This window comes from Staurois parvus, unplaced genomic scaffold (genome assembly GCF_062004578.1).
Source record: "Staurois parvus isolate SC_StPar_1 unplaced genomic scaffold, SC_StPar_1.0 ptg001639l, whole genome shotgun sequence".
Classification (NCBI taxonomy): Eukaryota; Metazoa; Chordata; class Amphibia; order Anura; family Ranidae; genus Staurois; species Staurois parvus.
In genome coordinates, this window is record NW_028319435.1 from 22,559 (window position 1) to 29,826 (window position 7,268).

Below are 7,268 nucleotides of genomic sequence, written 5' to 3' on the forward strand. Positions count from 1 at the left end.
TGACAGTGGGGATGGGCTTTGCTGCGGGATGACCCTCCTATTGCACCTCCAGGTTTACCCCGCTGAAGACCAGGGACCAGAAGGTGCCAGGCGGTGGGTCCGGAGCAGGAAGGTAGATTGTGGTGACAGTCCAGAGGATGGAGCTGGCCGAGAACATCAGAGAGCCAACCCCCTCCATCTCCCAACATCAAGAAGGTTCATCTCTGATTACATTGTCCATATAAATAATGGTGGGAACCCCTCATAATGGGCACAGCGGGTGTATAGACCCAGGAACTCAGCACAGGGATGGTGGGAACCCCTCATAATGGGCCCAGCGGGGGTACAGACCCAGGAACTCAGCACAGGGATGGTGGGAACCCCTCATAATGGGCACAGCGGGTGTATAGACCCGGGAACTCAGCACAGGGATGGTGGGAACCCCTCATAATGGGCACAGCGGGTGTATAGACCCGGGAACTCAGCACAGGGATGGTGGGAACCCCTCATAATGGGCCCAGCGGGGGTACAGACCCAGGAACTCAGCACAGGGATGGTGGGAACCCCTCATAATGGGCACAGCGGGTGTATAGACCCGGGAACTCAGCACAGGGATGGTGGGAACCCCTCATAATGGGCCCAGCGGGGGTACAGACCCAGGAACTCATCACAGGGATGGTGGGAACCCCTCATAATGGGCACAGCGGGTGTACAGACCCGGGAACTCAGCACAGGGATGGTGGGAACCCCTCATAATGGGCACAGCGGGCGTACAGACCCGGGAACTCGCACAGGGATGGTGGGAACCCCTCATAATGGGCACAGCGGGTGTACAGACCCGGGAACTCAGCACAGGGATGGTGGGAACCCCTCATAATGGGCACAGCGGGCGTACAGACCCGGGAACTCGCACAGGGATGGTGGGAACCCCTTATAATGGGCACAGCAGGCTACAGACCCGGGAACTCGGCACAGGGATGGCGGGAACCCCTTATAATGGGCACAGCGGGCGTATAGACCCGGGAACTCAGCACAGGGATGGTGGGAACCCCTCATAATGGGCACAGCGGGCGTATAGACCCGGGAACTCAGCACAGGGATGGTGGGAACCCCTTATAATGGGCACAGCGGGCTACAGACCCGGGAACTCGGCACAGGGATGGCGGGAACCCCTTTTAATGGGCACAGCGGGTGTATAGACCCGGGAACTCAGCACAGGGATGGTGGGAACCCCTCATAATGGGCACAGCGGGCTACAGACCCGGGAACTCGGCACAGGGATGGCGGGAACCCCTCATAATGGGCCCAGTGGGGGTACAGACCTAGGAACTCCAGTCCACACTTCCAATGGGCCCATGAGGATTCTACGTTCAGATTCACCTGAAGGAAAAATGCTGCAAAAGTTGATGGAAGCTGAAGACTCCCAAGGGCCCCGGGGACCGGGAACAAGGCGGGAGAAGATTATCAATGACTTGTGTAATCTCCTCCTGCGTCAATATTAGCCGCACATTGCCCCTTGTGACCGGCTAATGAGGCCGCCGTTCCCCGCTCCGGCTAGGTGGCTGATTATCTTCAGGGACACAAAGGTGACACTCATCAGATTCTCATTATTGGCCGCCAAGAGAATCATTAACAGCAGGATGTGGAGTGGCCCCAGGAGCCTCCTCCTTTATAATGATCCCGGAGTCCCGGTGGCCCCCAGCTTTTGTCGCAGCCATGGCATGCCGGGCGCTGGTCACCGCCGCGTGGCTCTCCGGAGCTCTGAAAACCAAGAAGGCTCCGTTGCTGCAAGTGCTGGACTGCACGTGGTACTCGCCGGGCGGGAGGGACGCCGGGAAGGAGTTCCGGGAGAGGCACATCCCGGGGGCCTCGTTCTTCGACATGGAGCGATGTAAGGACCAGGCGTCGCCCTACGAGATGATGCTGCCCGGCCAGGCGCACTTCGCCGATTACGTCGGCAGTCTCGGCATCCACAACCAGAGCCACGTGGTGATCTACGACTGCGACAACGCAGGCATGATGATGGCCCCCCGGCTTTGGTGGATGTTCCGTGTCTTTGGCCACAGCAACGTGTCGGTGCTGGACGGCGGGGATGGCCAACTGGGTGAAGCGTGACCTGCCGGTCACGTCTGACACCACGCCGGCCGAGCCGCAGACGTTCCACGCCACCCTGAACCCTTCTCTGCTGAAGACCTTCCAAGACGTTCAGGAGAACCTGAGCAGCAGACGGTTCCAGCTGGTGGACGCCCGAGGGGAGGGGAGGTTCCGGGGCCCGGAGCCAAAACCAGGAGAAGGTGAGATGGGGGCCAGAATGTGGGGGGAGGAGGCCAGAATGTGGGGGACGGGGGGGCCAGAATGTGGAGGAGAGGAGGCCAGAATGTGGGGGGCGTTAGATGTCACCACGGCTACACCAATGTGGACCCTCTGGCTTTACTATAAAACAGTGGTCTCCAAACTGCGACCTAGGGGCTAAATGTGGCCCTTTGTTTGTTTTTTTTCTGGCCCTTGAGGCATTTTTCCCCCACTGAAAGTGGGACATAGTTCTACCACTGACACCAACAATGGGGCACTATTCCTCCCACTGACACCAACGATGGGGCACTATTCCTCCCACTGACACCAATGATGGGGCACTATTCCTCCCACTGACACCAATGATGGGGCACTATTCCTCCCACTGACACCAATGATGGGGCGCTATTCCCCCCACTGACACCAATGATGGGGCACTATTCCTCCCACTGACACCAATGATGGGGCACTATTCCTCCCACTGACACCAATGATGGGGCACTATTCCTACCACTGACACCAATGATGGGGCACTAATCCTCCCACTGACACCAACAGTGGGGCGCTATTCCTCCCACTGACACCAATGATGGAGCACTATTCCTCCCACTGACACCAATGATGGGGCGCTATTCCTCCCACTGACACCAATGATGGGGCACTATTCCTCCCACTGACACCAATGATGGAGCACTATTCCTCCCACTGACACCAATGATGGGGCACTATTCCTCCCACTGACACCAATGATGGAGCACTATTCCTCCCACTGACACCAATGATGGGGCACTATTCCTCCCACTGACACCAATGATGGGGCACTATTCCTCCCACTGACACCAACAATGGGGCACTATTCCTCCCACTGACACCAATGATGGGGCGCTATTCCCCCCACTGACACCAATGATGGGGCACTAATCCTCCCACTGACACCAACGGTGGGGCACTATTCCTCCCACTGACACCAATGATGGGGCGCTATTCCTCCCACTGACACCAATGATGGGGCACTATTCCTCCCACTGACACCAATGATGGGGCACTATTCCTCCCACTGACACCAATGATGGGGCACTATTCCTCCCACTGACACCAATGATGGGGCACTATTCCTCCCACTGATACCAATGATGGGGCACTATTCCTCCCACTGACACCAATGATGGGGCACTATTCCTCCCACTGACATCAATGATGGGGCACTATTCCTCCCACTGATACCAATGATGGGGCACTATTCCCCCCACTGACACCAATGATGGGGCACTATTCCTCCCACTGACACCAATGATGGGGCACTATTCCTCCCACTGACACCAATGATGGACACTATTCCTCCCACTGACACCAATGATGGGACACTATTCCTCCCACTGACACCAATGATGGACACTATTCCTCCCACTGACACCAATGATGGGGCACTATTCCTGCCACTGACACCAATGATTTGAAGGACAGTAAACTGGCCCTTTGTTTAGAACGTTTGGAGACCCCTTCTATAAAGGATACCCAGGAGAGATGGTAGGTGTACCCAAGAAGTCCACCAACCAGGTGACGGTAGAGCAGGACACCATGGGGCAGATCAGACATGGGATTGAGGACCACGATGAAGGCCTCTGGGTGAGGACGGTCCCTCTTGAGGACGGGGGATGCAGGATTCCCCGGGGCACTGAGCTGGTAATCACCAGAGCTCCTGATGGTGGGGATGGGCATTGCTGCGGGATGACCCTCCTATTGCACCCTCCAGGTTTACCCCACTGAAGACCAGGGACCAGGAAATGAGAAGGTGCCAGGAGGTGGGTCTGGACCAGGAGGGTAGATTGTGGTGACAGTCCAGAGAATGGAGCTGGCCGAGAACACCAGAATGCCAACCCCCTCCATCTCCCAACATCGGGAAGGTTCATCTTTTCTGATTACATTGTCCATATAAATAATGGTGGGAACCCCTCATAATGGGCACAGGGATGGTGGGAACCCCTCATAATGGGCAAAACGGGTGTACAGACCCGGGAATTGATCACAGGGATGGTGGGAACCCCTCATAATGGGCACAGGGATGGTGGGAACCCCTCATAATGGGCACAGGGATGGTGGGAACCCCTCATAATGGGCACAGTGGGTGTACAGACCCAGGAACTCATCACGGGGATGGTGGGAACCCCTCATAATGGGCACAGGGATGGTGGGAACCCCTCATAATTGGCACAACGGGTGTAGAGACCTGGGAACTCAGCACAGGGATGGTGGGAACCCCTCATAATGGGCACAACGGGTGTACAGACCCGGGAACTCGGTACAGGGATGGTGGGAACCCCTCATATTGGGCAAAACGGGGGTACAGACCCGGGAACTCGGCACAGGGATGGTGGGAACCCCTCATATTGGGCACAGCGGGGGTACAGACCCAGGAACTCGGCACAGGGATGGTGGGAACCCCTCATATTGGGCAAAACGGGGGTACAGACCCGGGAACTCGGCACAGGGATGGTGGGAACCCCTCATATTGGGCACAGCAGGTGTACAGACCCAGGAACTCGGCACAGGGATGGTGGGAACCCCTCATATTGGGAAAAACGGGGGTACAGACCCGGGAACTCGGCACAGGGATGGTGGGAACCCCTCATATTGGGCACAGCGGGGGTACAGACCCGGGAACTCGGCACAGGGATGGTGGGAACCCCTCATATTGGGCAAAACGGGGGTACAGACCCGGGAACTCGGCACAGGGATGGTGGGAACCCCTCATAATGGGCACAGACCCGGGAACTCGCTGTTCTGGGGAACATTCCAGAATGGACAACAAGCCGTTTATTGAACCTCAGGCAGGAACGATGATTCTTGTGGAACATTAAAATGTCTCGTTTCTTTGACATGCCTGGAGGATCCTCATCCTGCTGGTGGGGAGGGGGGGGGTCCTCATCTTGCCGGTGGAGGAGGGGGGCGGGGTCTCTGCAATGTACAGAAAGTGCTGCAGCATCGCAGTCCCTTGGAGTCTGGTACGCATTTTAAGGGGGGTAACCCCCCCACACACAGTAATAGTGGTGGGTCCCCTAAAAGTCCCTCCCGTATTCCAAGCATGAAGCCTGGCTGACCCAAACCACACCAGACCACCTGCCCTCAATACAGCGTACGGGGGGGGGACTTCTACCTGGCAGAGCACCTTGCATGATTTATGTTGGGAGGGGGCGGAGCTGACGTTCTCGCGGTCTCCGCCTTCGGGGGATGAATATTTCACATTCTTAGCTTTTCTATTTTCGGAGATGAATGCGATGAACGCGCCACGCCTGCACTGCCCCCCGGACAGCTCAACTACAGCTGTGCTGGTGAAGAGGATTCTTTGTTCTGGTCAGGCTGGGTGAAGGTCATCTTTTCTGGTCAGGCTGGGTGAAGGTCATCTTTTCTGGTCAGGCTAGGTGAAGGTCATCTTTTCTGGTCAGGCTAGGTGAAGGCCATCTTTTCTGGTCAGGCTAGGTGAAGGTCATCTTTTCTGGTCAGGCTGGTTAAAGGGCATCTTTTCTGGTCAGGCTGGGTGAAGGGCATCGTTTCTGGTCAGGCTGGGTGAAGGCCATCTTTTCTGGTCAGGCTGGTTAAAGGGCATCTTTTCTGGTCAGGCTGGGTGAAGGGCATCGTTTCTGGTCAGGCTGGGTGAAGGGCATCGTTTCTGGTCAGGCTGGGTGAAGGGCATCTTTTCTGGTCAGGCTGGGTGAAGGTCATCTTTCGTCATCAGGCTGGACGTGTTTCCCCCCATTGGGCTTGATCATAGTTTTCCATTGCCGGGGCGAAACGCGTCGGTACAGCTGGAACAATAAAGTTGGTTTTAAGCTTCTTGGAAGTAGCAGTGTGTGTGGCCCCGTTAGAGCACAGTATATTGGGGCCCCAACACAGGCCATGTGGGAGACATCCAGGTCCTACTCTCCACCTCCACTGATCATATTTTAGGACCCGCTCACGTCATCACGTAATATGTGCGCTACAATGCAGCCCAGTAGGAGCGCAAAAACAGCAGCCCCTCCCTCAACAAAAGTGGGCGTGGTCAGTAAGGTGCCCCCAGATTTCACCCATTTCCTGTCTGGCGGAGAAACGATCGCCTAATTCCTGGAAATTTCTTGTTTTTTTTCTGTATTTCAGGGATTGAACCCGGACACATCGTCGGCTCGGTGAACCTCCCCTTCGCCGGTTTCCTGACACCGGAAGGTTTCCAGAAGCCGCCCCACGAGATCCGCCGCCTCTTCGAGGAGAAGGGCGTGGACCTGAAGAAGCCGCTGACGGCCACGTGTCGGCGGGGGGTGACCGCCTGTCACCTGGCTCTGGCCTCCTACGTCCTGGGGAAGGACGACACGGCCGTCTACGATGGAGCCTGGTCCGAGTGGTTCCACCGCGCCCAACCCGAGCACAAGGCGTACGAGGGGAGGAGCCAAGCCTGAAGAACTAGTGGGAGGGGCCATGTGACCACTTGATAGAGCTGGGGGAGGGAGGGGAGGGGGGGTTGTAAATATTTATTGAACTTTTTGAAATGAAACGAACGAAAGACAAGGACGCCAAAAACACAAGCGGATCTGATTGTGGCGAAATCTGGGCGTGGTGACATTAGCATATAAGCACTTAATATCGTCATGTGACCAATAATAAAAAATATACAAATTATTTCCCAAAATCGGTGTACTTTGTGTATTTCCTTCAGATCTGAGACCTCCCAGAATAAAGACCGCCCATTGCTGCCCTCTCTGCTTGTGCAGGGGGACTGGTCTGGTCTCCGCCCCCTTCTGTAGTTTTCTGTGTTGGGTGGAACTGCTAGGCCCCTCCCACAGCAGCTCTCTCTCCTTGTGCAGGGTGACTGGTCTTGTCTCCGCCCCCTCCTGTAGTGGGTGGAGCCTGCTGGGAGAAACTGCTCAAGGAGCCAATCAGTTCATGTGCTGATAGGAGGAGAGAGCAGAGTGACAGAGAGGTGAGCTCAGCAATCTGCTGCTTTTACCAAATCTCAAATTAAATTT

At 56.2% G+C, this 7,268-nt stretch overlaps 1 pseudogene across 1 annotated transcript; it reads left to right on the forward strand.

Moving 5' to 3' along the window:
• Positions 1-1,371: 1,371 nt before the first annotated feature.
• LOC149434932 (thiosulfate sulfurtransferase-like) lies at positions 1,372-6,931 on the forward strand (annotated as a pseudogene). The gene is made up of 2 exons (XR_016308593.1): positions 1,372-2,273; positions 6,406-6,931. The product of XR_016308593.1 is annotated as a thiosulfate sulfurtransferase-like (transcript).
• Positions 6,932-7,268: the final 337 nt, after the last annotated feature.